General features: G+C 48.2%; 2 protein-coding genes across 3 annotated transcripts in view; one reads left to right on the plus strand and one right to left on the minus strand.

Moving 5' to 3' along the window:
* Positions 1–8,406, minus strand: part of eftud2 (elongation factor Tu GTP binding domain containing 2) — a 91,147-nt gene extending 82,741 nt beyond the window's left edge. The window contains exon 1 of the mRNA XM_072487076.1: positions 8,293–8,406. The gene's annotated coding sequence lies outside the window, so the exon portion shown is untranslated. The remainder of the gene's footprint in view (positions 1–8,292) is intronic.
* The window catches only part of LOC140398415 (uncharacterized), a 175,391-nt gene continuing 171,177 nt past the window's right edge, over positions 8,377–12,590 (plus strand). The window contains exon 1 of one of the 2 annotated variants that reach the window (XR_011937478.1): positions 8,377–8,478. The gene's annotated coding sequence lies outside the window, so the exon portion shown is untranslated. The remainder of the gene's footprint in view (positions 8,479–12,590) is intronic. The other variant, XM_072487078.1, reaches the window with a different exon arrangement.

The following is a 12,590-nucleotide window of genomic DNA, read 5'->3' on the forward strand; positions in this document are numbered from 1 at the left end:
GCATGTAGATTGTCCGACCAGAGGGGAGGCCGTGTTGGATTTGGTACTTGATAATGAACCAGGACAAGTGATAGATTTGTTAGTGGGGGAGCATTTTGGAGATAGTGACCACAATTCTGTGACTTTCACTTTAGTAATGGAGAGGGATAAGTGCATGCAACAGGGCAAGGTTTACAATTGGGGGAAGGGTAAATACGATGCTGTCAGACAAGAACTGAAGTGCATAAGTTGGGAACATAGGCTGTCAGGGAAGGACACAATTCTAATGTGGAACTTGTTCAAGGAACAGATATTACGTGTCCTTGATATGCATGTCCCTGTCAGGCAGGGAAGAGATGGTCGAGTGAGGGAACCATGGTTGACAAGAGAGGTTGAATGTCTTGTTAAGAGGAAGATGGGTACTTATGTAAGGCTGAGGAAACAAGGTTCAGACAGGGCGCTGCAGGGATACAAGATAGCCAGGAGGGAATTGAAGGGATTAGGAGAGCTAAGAGAGGGCATGAAAAATCTTTGGCGGGTAGGATCAAGGAAAACCGCAAGGCCTTTTACACATATGTGTGAGAAATATGCGAATGACTAGAGCGAGGGTAGGTCTGATCAAGGACAGTAGCAGGAGATTGTGTATGGAGTCTGAAGAGATAGGAGAGGTCTTGAACGAGTGCTTTTCTTCAGTATTTACGAATGAGAGGGGCCATATTGTTGGAGAGGAGTGTGAAACAGACTGGTAAGCTCGAGGAGATACTTGTTAGGAAGGAAGACGTGTTGGGCATTTTGAAAAACTTGAGGACAGACAAGTCCCCCTGGCCTGACGGGATATATCCAAGGATTCTATGGGAAGCAAGAGATGAAATTGCAGAGCCGTTGGCAATGATCTTTTCGTTCTCACTGTCAACATGGGTGGTACCAGGGGATTGGAGAGTGGCGAATGTCGTGCCCCTGTTCAAAAAAGGGAATCGGGATAACCCTGGGAATTACAGGCCAGTTAATCTTACTTCGGTGGTAGGCAAAGTAATGGAAAGGGTACTGAGGGCTAGGATTTCTGAGCATCTGGAAAGACACTGCTTGATTAGGGATAGTCAGCACGGATTTGTGAGGGGTAGGTCTTGCCTCACAAGCCTTATTGTATTCTTTGAGGAGGTGACCAAGCACATGGATGAAGGTAAAGCAGTGGATGTAGTGTACATGGATTTTAGTAAGGCATTTGATAAGGTTCCCCATGGTAAGCTTATGCAGAAAGTAAGGAGGCATGGGATAGTGGGAAATTTGGCCAGTTGGATAACGAACTGGCTAACCGATAGAAGTCAGAGTGGTGGTGGATTGCAAATATTCAGCCTGGAGCCCAGTTACCAGTGGCTTACCGCAAGGATCAGTTCTGGGTCCTCTGCTGTGTGTGATTTTCATTAATGACTTGGATGAGGGAGTTGAAGGGTGGGTCAGCAAATTTGCAGACGCTACGAAGATTGGTGGAGTTGTGGATAGTGAGGAGGGCTGTTATCGGCTGCAAAGAGACATAGATAGGATGCAGAGCTGGGCTGAGAAGTGGCAGATGGAGTTTAACCCTGAAAAGTGTGAGATTGTCCATTTTGGAAGGACAAATATGAATGTGGAATACAGGGTTAACGGTAGGGTTCTTGATCTTTGAAAGTTGCCACTCAAGTGGATGGAGCTGTGAAGAAGGCCTATGGTGTGCTAGCGTTCATTAGCAGAGGGATTGAATTTAAGAGGCCGAGGTGATGATGCAACTGTACAAAACCTTGGTAAGGCCATATTTGGAGTACTGTGTGCAGTTCTGGTCGCCTAATTTTAGTAAGGATGTGGAAGCTTTGGAAAAGGTACAAAGGAGATTCACCAGGATGTTGCCTGGAATGGAGAGTAAGTGTTACGAGGAAAGGTTGAGGGTGCTAGGCCACGATCCTGAGGGATATAGACAGGGCGAATACTGAGAAATTGTTCCCTCTCAAGAGAGCATCAAGAACTAGAGGGCACAGATTCAAAATAGTTGGCAAAAAGGAGGAAAAATGTTTTCACCCAGAGGGTGGTTGGAGTCTGGAAGAAACTTCCTCAGATTGGGAGGCAGATTTGATTTCAATTATTCAAAAGGGAATTGGATTGCTGTCTGAAAAGAATGTGCGGGGATAAGGCAGGGGAATGGGACGAGGTAAAATGCTCTTTCAGAGTGCTGATGGGCCCTCTGAACTCTTAAAGATTCTGTAATTAATGTAAGGATACTCAGATACTGCACCTCATCCATACCGGCTCGCTTTCCAATTTTGAGATTGCCGACCTTTCAAATTAAAATGAAATGAAATGAAAATCACTTATTGTCACAAGTAGGCTTCAAATGAAGTTACTGTGAAAAGCCCCTAGTCGCCACATTCCGGCGCCTGTTCGGGGAGACTGGTACGGGAATTGAACCGTGATGCTGGCCTGCCTTGGTCTGCTTTCAAAGCCAGCGATTTAGCCGTGCTAAACAGCCTCTAATACCTCCCCTTTATTTTTTTAGCCTATCTAATATTGCTGCTACCCCTCCCTTACTGCTACATTGGCAGCATGGTGAAAGCAGATGCAAATTACTCATTCAGTACTTTAGGCCTCCACAAGGTGACCTACCTTTTAATCGCTAATCAATCAGACTCATCCTTCCTTTGACTACACTTTCACTAATGACATGTTTCTGTTTTCTTAGCTGCTAATCTATTCTCATACTCACTCTTTGCCCTTCTTATTCCTTCTTTTATAACTTCTGCAATTTCAGTATTTAGTTCTTCAGTAAAAGTACCAGATCAAAAAAAAAATCACATTGGTTAGCACTGCTGCCTCACAGCACCAGAGTCCCGGGTTCAATTACCGCCTTGGGCGACTGTGTGGAGTTTGTACATTCACCCCATGCCTATGTGGGTTTCCTCCAGGTGCTCCAGTTTCCTCTCAGTCCAAAGATGTGCAGGTTAGGTGGATTGGCTTTACTAAACTGCCTCTTAGCGTTCAAATATAGATGTGTAGGTTAGGTTAAGGGGTTATTGGGATAGGCAGGGAAAGTGAGCTTGGGTGCAATACTCTTTCAGAATGTGTGAAAGATCTAGGCCTACACCCCCACCCTGTCCTCATAACCCCACATAACGTTTTGGACATCAAGGGGCAATTTAGCTTGGCCCTTTCCACCTAACCTGAACATCTTTGGACTTTGGGAGGAAACCGGAGCACCCACAGGAAACTTAAGCAGACAGGAGGAGAATGGGCAAATTCCACACAGAGAGTCACCCAAAATCGGAATCCTGGTGCTGTAAGGCAGCATTACTAACCACTGCGCCACCAAAACAAAACTAACAAATTACACTCAATGTTAAACCTGTTAACATGCCAGAAGATGCTGCAAATCACAGTGGGTGAACTGCAGGCAAAGACAAACTCTTCTGTAATAATGCAGGATTCTGATGCAGGATATTTGAAATAAAATATCATGGAATAAAAGCTCAGCAGGTCTTCCTACATTGGTGGAGCAGGTGGCCAAGTGTCCTGAATTTTAAGGTATTGTCCCTTACTGTGACAGTTTGCCCATGTCCCTTAAGAGACACCTTTCGTCCCTTGCTTCTTAGGGCAGTGTTTGGGAGACTGACCCTGAGAGTCTGAGTTATTTGAACAGGACTGCAGCTGAGTGAGTCGAGCAACAGAGAGTAACATTACAAGATGAGTTACACGTTTTAGTTGATTTTAACTCCTCCATTCACCACCACCTCTCAAAAAAGGGGAATAAATAGCAAAACTTGGAAATGGCATGGTTGCACCGTTGCTTCACAGCGCCAGGGTCCCGGGTTCGATTCCAACCTCGGGAAGCTGTCTATGTGGAGTTTGCACTTTCTGTGGGTTTCCTCCAGGTGCTCCAGTTCCTCCTGATATGCCATCAATCAAGACGGAGAATGTAGAGTGAATTAACTATGGCTTTAATTGACTTACATCAGAACTGGCAGGGTGCCCCAGAATGAGGCAGTATGGAAGGTCGGCAGCCTATATACCCAGGCCCTAGGGAGAGGAGCCACGGGCAGAGCCAAAACCGTACATGTAATATAGTGGCAATACTGTGCACACGTAATACTGTGGCAGCACAATACAACACAATGGTTTCACCACATTCACCCCCTGTTTAAAAAAAAGTCCGGCGGGGGTGATGTGAACAAATTGCGTCAGAGATTGCGCCTGACGGGGGCTTTGATTGTCCGCCATGACCGCCTCAGTTCTGGCAGTGGTGTGGGCATCGTAGTCGGCGGAAGCGTTGAGGCCGGCGTTTCCGGGAGCAAGACAGCTTCTGTGTTCCCAGACGGGTGGGCAGCAACGGGGGAAGGGGGTATAGGGTCTGGTCGAGTAGTAGTAGTAGAGGGAAGGAATAGGGTCGGGAGCACGGGTGACAATCGCTGGGGAACCTGCGGGTGCCAAATCCCGAAGGGAAACTGTGTCCTCCCGCCCGTCATGGTGAGCCACGTCGGCGTACTGGGGATTGACATGGAGAAGAAGATCCGACTTATGAGTCCTCACATGCCGTCGGTGGAGGATGGGTCCCGGAACCGTCAGCCACGTCGGGTGCGATAGTACCACCCCCCCCCTTCTGGGGGGGGGGGTCACATTAGTAGCGGTGCAGAGAAGCAACCGGATGGATTGGAGCGCCTCGGAAAGGACCTCCTGCCAGCGGGAGACCTCTAGACCGCAGGGCAAGAAGGACGGCCTTCCAGACCGTCGCGTTTTCCTTCTCCACCTGTCCATTCCCCGGGGTTGTAGCTGGTAGTCCAGCTTGAGGCAATGCCCTTGCTAAGCAGGAACTGACGCAGCTCATCGCTCATGAAGGAGGAACCCGGATCGCTATGGATGTCAGTGGGGAAACCGAACAAGGTGAAGACACTGCTCAGGGCCTTGATGACTGTGGCAGAGGTCATGTCAGGGCATGGGATGGCGAAAGGGAAGCGCGAGTATTCGTCAAGGATGTTGAGGAAGTACACGTTACGGATAGGTGAGGGGCCCTTTGAAATCCATGCTGAGGCGTTCAAAGGGGCGTGAGGCCCTTACCAGGCGTGCGCTATCTGGCTGATTGAAGTGCGGTTTGCACTCCGCACAGACCTGGCAGTCCCTGGTCATGGTTCGGACCTCCTTGATGGAGTAAGGCAGTTTGCGGGCCTTGATACAAGGGAAAAGCTGGGTGACCCCCGGGTGACAGAGGCCATTGTGGAGGGCCTGCAGTCGGTCTACTTGTGCGCTGGCACAAGTAGCACGGGAAAGGGCATCTGGGGGCTCATTAAGCTTCCCAGGACGATACTGGATATCATAGCTGTAGATGGAGTTCGATCCTCCATCTCAGTATCTTATCATTTTTGAGTTTTTTCCCGTTGTGCGTTGTCAAACATGGGTGAACCTCCAACCAGCTAGGTAGTGCCTCCAATGCCACACAGCTTCCACAATGGCTTTTGCTTCCTTCGACAGAGTGTCGAATCTCGGAAGCATTGAGTGTTCTAGAGAAGAAGGCTACTGGCCTGCCCGCCTGGTTGAGGGTAGCAGCCAGGGCGATGTCTGACGCATCGCTCTCGACCTGGAAGGGGAAGGACTCGTCCACCGCGTGCATGGCGGCCTTAGTGATATCGGTCTCGATGAGGCCGAAGGCCGAGCGGGCCTCAGCAGTCGGGGGAAATGTAGTGGTTTTAATAAGTGGGCGGGCTTTGTCCGCATCGTTGGGGACCCACTGGGCATAAAAGCCCCAAGCATCGTTTGAGGACCTTGAGGCTTTGGGGAAGGGGAAGATTTGTGAGGGGGCGCATGTGGTCGGGGCCGGGCCCTAGGACTCCATTTTCCACGACATAGCAGAGGATGGCTAGCCAGGTTTTGCGGAAAACACACTTCTCCTTGTGATTAAGGAGCTGGGCAGTGTGGAGGAATTTCTTGAGGTTAGCATCGTGGTCCTGCTGATCATGGCCACAGATGGTGACATTATCTAAGTACGGGTATGTAGCCCGCAGCGGTCCACCATTTGGTCCATCGCTCACTGGAAGACTGAGACCCCATTGGTGACGCCGAAGGGAACCTGGAGAAAGTGGTAGAGGCGGCCAAAGGCAGTGTACTGGCGTTCCTCCGGATGGATAGAGAGCTGGTGGTACGCGGACTTCAGGTCCACGTTGGAGAAGACCCGGTACTGCGCTATCTGATTGACCATGTCAGATATGCGGGGAAGGGGGTACGCATTCAGCTGCGTGTACCAGTTGATGGTGTGACTGTAGTCGATGACCATTCGGTGCTTCTCCCCAGTGTTGATGACCACCACTTGAGCTCTCCAGGAGCTGTTACTGGCCTCTATTATCCCTTCTCTCAGGAGTCGCTGAACCTCCGACTTGATGAAGGTCATGTCACGAGCACGGTATCGTCTGCTCTTAGTGGCGACGGGCTTACAGTCTGGGGTGAGGTTGGCGAAGAGAGAGGGAGGGGTGACCCTAAGGGTCGAGAGACAGACGGTGAGAGGGGGCAGGGGTCCATCGAACTTCAGGGTGATACTCTGGAGGTTGCACTGGAAGTCGAGACCCAGAAGAATTGCCGCACAGGTGTGGGAGGACAAAGAGCTTAACATTTTTGAAAGATACGCCCCGTACCGTGAGGGACACGACACAGTACCCACGGATTTGCACGGTATGCGACCCAGAGGCCAGGCAGATTTTCTGGGCTGCGGGTAAAACAGGAGGGGAGTAGCGCCGTACCGTGTCCAGGTGTATGAAGCTGTCAGTGCTCCCGGAGTCAAAAAGGCAGGCTGTCTCGTGGGCGTTGATCTGGACCGCCATTGTAGATTTAGCGAGGCCGAGACTGGTCTAGGGTGATGGAGGCGGCCACCGGACGGACGGGATTTGGACAGCAGGCAGGTCGGTCGAGAGTAGCGGAGGCCAGCTGACCGACGGGCGAGCCGGAGTTCCGGTAGGTGGCGGTGGACTTCAAAAATGGCGTCGGAGGACTTCAAAAATGGTGATGGTGGCCCCCATGGGTCGCACGTGGCGGTTTGCGAAGATGGCAGTGCCCGTGGGTCGCACGTGGCGAAAATGGCAGACCCGATGGGTCGCATGTGCCGTCAAAATATGGCCCCCCCCCCCCCCCCCCGTGTCCCCAAGAGTGCCGCATGGTCGGAGGCATAGGCACCCACATCACAAAAGGCCACCTCCAGCGATTCATCAAGCTGCACCGTTTCCCAGAGTTCGAGTGTCTCCCTCCCTAGCAGGTGCTGGCGAACGCAGTGTGAGTCAATGCCGGCAACATAAGCGTCCCGGATCAGGGGTTCGGTGTGCTTAGCAGCCAACACCGAGCACCCGCAGAAATTCTGCCAGCGACTCTCCAGGCCGCTGATGCCATGTGGCAAGGAGGTGCCTGGCGAACAGTCCGTTAACCCGCCTCACATACCGTCCTTTCAAGAGAGTAATGGCTTCATCAAACGAGGCCGCGTCCCAGAAGATGAGAAAAATTTGCGGGCTCACCCGGGAGATGAGGACTCGCAGCTTGTGTTCCTCGGAGACGGCGACAGAATTGATGAAGAATTCTAGACAGCGAAGCCAGTGTACGAAGAAGGCATCGGCTGATTGGGGTCGACCTGCAGGAGGTCCGGTTTGAGACCCAGATCCATGTTAAACAGCTCTTTGATTTAATGTAAGTCAATTAAATTGATATGCCATCAATCAAGACGGAGAACGCAGAGTGAATTAACTATGGCTTTAATTGACTTACAACAGAACTGGCAGTGCGCCCCAGAATGAGGCAGTGTGAAAGGTCAGCAGCCTATATACCCAGGCCCTAGGGGGTGGAGCCACGGGCAGAGGCAAAACCGTACATGTAATATAGTGGCAATACTGTACAACACGTAATACTGTGGCACCACAATACAACACAGTGGTTTCACCACACCTCCCACGGTGCAAAAATGTGCAGTTTAGGTGGATTGGTCATGCTAAATTGCCCCTTAGGGTGGGGTTGCAGGAAAAGGACTGGGGATTGGGCCTACGCAGTGTGGTCGTTCATTGATGCAGACTCAATGGGCCGAATGGCCTCTTTCTGCACTGTGGGGATTCTATGGGTTGAAGTGTGCCTTATTTTGTTTCATAAGAGTTGGTCATCCTGGTGGAGCGGGAGACGGTGGTTAACGATTCGAGTCCAATGTGACTTCTTGGGAACAGCTCCCCACTTCTCGGGATTTGGGGGGAGGGGGGTGATGTTGGGTTGGAAGGTGTGTGGGAGGAGGTTTGAGGTCCGGAGGGAAGCGGTCCATCCCCTCCAGCCGCAGTTACTCACGTTCAGCTCGGGCACTAATCCCCCTTCTCTCCCCTCGTTCAGCCAAAGAAGCGCGACTGCATGGCAACGGCGCCGCTCCGTCGGGAAGGACCCCGCCTGTCCAGAGCAGCCGCCTGCCCCCAGGACAGGAACAACATCGCGCGCAAAATTAATCTCCCAAACAGTTCTCGTTTTATACTGCAAAACGTGAGTCGGTATTTTTTTCCCCCTTCAAGAGTCACAGTGAAAGGCAGGAACACACGCAGGTTGTCTTGGTTTACATTCATGGCCAGTGTCTGAGATTTCCCTGCACGTACCCCCGCCCCCCTGGTCTTGCACTGGAGATTTTAAATCTCCTGCTTGCAGGTCAACTTTTTTTTCACTTAAAGGAAGAGATTATTTTTATGATTTGTAAAAGTGCATTAGAAAACAGCTCAAATTTGGCATTACACAAAAAGCAATATTGTTCAATTGTTTGGCACGTTTGAGGTGCCTCTTTATACTTAATAGCAGGTTGCAGGGATTTGGAGATGTCGGCGTTGGACTGGGGTGAGCACAGTAAGAAGTCTTACAACACCAGGTTAAAGTCCAACAGGTTTCTTTCGAATCACTAGCTTTCGGAGCACTGCTCCTTCCTCAGGTGATTCAAACCTGTTGGACTTTAACTGGGTGCTGTAAGACTTCTTACTAGGTTGCAGGGTGACCAACCATCCCTTGTTTGGGATGCCATCCCATATTTGGGCTGGGCTGCATGGTGCTGTTTGTACTGTAGATCTTTAAATTGTGCCGAAGTACCCATTCCTGTTTTGTTCCCCTCCACCTGCTCGTGCACCTCTAACAGAAGCACCCTCTCATGGCAAGGTATCTCTTAATTTTCTCCGCACGAGTTGGTCACCCAGGGTTCTATCCCAAAATAACAGACACTTTGACTGGGAGAGGGGAGGAAGAACAGTTGGGGGAAGGGAGGGAGGTGGTTGGGACGAGTGAGGGGTAGAGGGGGAACATGTCACAGCTCACTTAAAGAAAGAACCAAATGCCCATTATTGATCTAGCACTCACCACCCCCCATTCCTAACTCCGTGACTGACGGCGGGAGCACAGTATGTCTGCTCAATAGGCAAATGCAGCAGCAACAGGAGATGCCCAGCAGTTTCCCATCATCCTCCCTTAGTAATACGGGACAAATGGCTTACTGGGGAGGTATGAAACAGAACGTGGGACAAATTGAAATTACAGGATAATTCGATTTTAAAAAACAGGATTATTGGTCACCCTGCCTTATATTTACAGTATATATTTCATGTCAAACATCCAGACAGAGACACAGGTTCCAGCCCCATAGCTTACTAAAGTGAGATGGCTTTTGACTGTGGCCTTTCCCCATTGAGTCTTTGCAGCAGCTATCCCAAGCTTTAATTCATCCTTTAGCATGTAGCCTTGGACCTTGAAGTTCCAGTCATTAACAGCTCTTAACATAGGTAGACCAACAAGTTTCAAGTATACCAAAGAGCATCTTCCACCGAATTAATGATCCTCCAGCTGCTGTTTGCCTCAATTTATGTCCCTTGGAACAGCTTGTGGAGCACAGAGACTTGTGTCACGGAGCTGATCAGGATGAACCTTGCCAAATAAATTGCATCTCATTCCAGATCTTATAGTGGGGAGATGCTGCCAAAGTACATCTTTCCAAAACGGATTAGGCACAAAACTGCGCACACATGGATCATTTTCACTCAAGGTCACAGCGATTCATTTGGAAAAGAGAATTTAGGGAGACTGTTGGATATCATAAACATGATAAAGATGCTAAATAACTTTTTAATAACCTAAACTATTGCAATGTATAATCAGATCTTACAAATTATAGGGCACAAAGCTAAATCAATTGAATTATGAGAATGTCCCTAAAACAGTAAGACTTTCAAAAATCAACAATGAAGAGATCATCTCAAGTTCAGATGGAAAAAAATTATCTGAAGTCAATTTCAACTCATTCTTCCAGAACAGGAGTAAATAGTTTTCGCAAAAGCAGCTAGTCAGTTCCTACATGCATTCTCTGAGGTCAAGTATCATCTCTCAACCTGTTCTTACTGTTGAATACCTTTTGTATAATGAAGTGACAGTTTTCAGGAATTTGAAACTGTTCCTTTTGTTATATTGACCTGGACTGTCTGGAAATAATATTCTGTGTTAACTCTCTGTATCATCCACATTTTATGTGGCAGGATGGCTTTCATTGTGTGCATGTGTCCATGTGTGTGTGGATTGTGCACCAGACTCATGACTGTCTGAAGAATAGTCCTTGTTTCCCAATTGCTCCCTTCCTTTGTTATAGTGGCCAAAAGCAGATGGCACGGTGGACTGGCATCATGACTGGTGCCAAGGTACTGGGCATTAACCTTCATGATGCACTAAGTATGGTCACCCACCAGCTTGACGTTGAGGGAATGGAATTCCTTCTAATTTGATACACCTCAGAGTTGACACACAGCACAAACAGAATGGTCTGCATGGAGTCAGAGTCTTCCTGCGCTATTGGGAAGCCAACGATCCTCACAAAACTGTACCAATCACTCTGAAAGAGAGAATGAAAAACGTTCAGCCTTCTTGTAATTGAGAGCCTCAACAATGTTGCAACTGAATGGTCGAATAGGCTTGAGGGACTTATCGGTCTATTTCCATTTCTAGTAATCTCTAGAAGGTCCCTCCTTGTCTTTATAGGCCTCCAATTAAATCAAAGAATGTAAAACCTACAAGACCATAAGAAAGCAGGTGATCGGACCCTAAAATAAACCATAAGAAAGCAGGAAATGAGAAAAGAACAATTTGTCCTATGTGCGTTTACAGAGCACATTAAATCTATTTGATCATGGACTCTACTCTGCTCATTTGACCTCATGAGCAGGGTTCTTCTCTGAGCTGAAAAAATATCTGCCCTTGGACACATTAATTTGCACGGGCACCACGTTTCCATGGCCCGTGCAGCTAAGGAACCATCAAACATCAACTGTTTAGTCATGGGTTTATTACCTAATCCCTACTCAGACAGAACCAAAAAAAATTACTGATGCCTAGCTTCATCAAGAGATCAAATTGGATCATTTCACGCATCATGGAGTTAGACAAATTTGGGGACAATTCTATTCATTGAAATACATTAATAATGGACAGGCTCATAAATGGTGATAAATAAATACAGCTCTATTTCTATATACTTGTAAAAAGATTTTGCCTTTGACACAGTTCTCATCTTTGCAATTAAAGCAAATCATGTGACTGTCCTGGGCATAAGAATGAGCTTTTTATAATATTCTGTAACATGTTCTGTCATGTGCTTTTGCTGACTAACAATGGGAATGTAAGAGGGCGATGAAATCTTATCACATACAAGCTGAATTCAATCTACACACTTTGGGAAGTATAAAGGCTAGTTGTATTTTTGATTATGTTATCATTCATCAAACAACAACTATATGTCAAAGGAAGAAAGTCTACCCTGAGGTACTTAGCAGCAAAATTCAAATAAAACACTCACAAGCTAAGTTGCAAAATAGATGAAGAGAACATCGCTGATTTTTAGGGCGGCACGGTGGCGCAGTGGTTAGCACTGCTGCCTCAGATCAAGGGTCCCAGGTTCAATTCCAGCCTCAGGTGACTGTGTGGAGTTTGCACTTTCTCCCCGTGTCTGCGTGGATTTCCTCCGAGTGCTCCGGTTTCCTCCCAAAGTCCAAAGATGTGCAGGTTAGGTGGATTGGTCATGCTAAATTGCACCTTAGTGTCCAAAAAGGTCAGGTCGGGTTACGGGGATAGGGTGGAAGCCTGAGCTTAAGTAGGGTGCTGTTTCCAAGGGGCGGTGCAGACCCGATGGACCGAATGGCACGTTGCACTGTAAATTCTATGATTTTGTCGTAGTTAATCAAGACCTATGTTATTTGCTCCATGTGCTGTTTCACTGGGAGGAATGTGCATTCCAAGCAACATTATTAGATAAAAGATTTTCAGCTGGGTGGATAGTGGGGAGGTGAAAATTATTCCCAGTATATTTAAAAATGTTTGTTTCTCTTTCGGGCATTTCCCTACATGGTGCCCCATTTCCCAATTCAACGATAGTAGGTCTATCTTCTACCTCCCCCTGAAATGTTCCACCGATCAAAAGATCTGAGGGAGAAAATAATGTAAAGGTATGGTGATACGGTCAAGTGAAGAAGAGTGGGGAGAACTGGTGCAGCACATAAAGGGTGACACAAACAAGTTGGTTGGAATGGCTGTAAATTCTAAGTATTTCCATTGCAGGATCAAATTGTTCCTTCAAATATGGC

The sequence above is a fragment of the Scyliorhinus torazame genome, chromosome 21, assembly GCF_047496885.1.
Source record: "Scyliorhinus torazame isolate Kashiwa2021f chromosome 21, sScyTor2.1, whole genome shotgun sequence".
In the NCBI taxonomy this organism is placed as follows: Eukaryota; Metazoa; Chordata; class Chondrichthyes; order Carcharhiniformes; family Scyliorhinidae; genus Scyliorhinus; species Scyliorhinus torazame.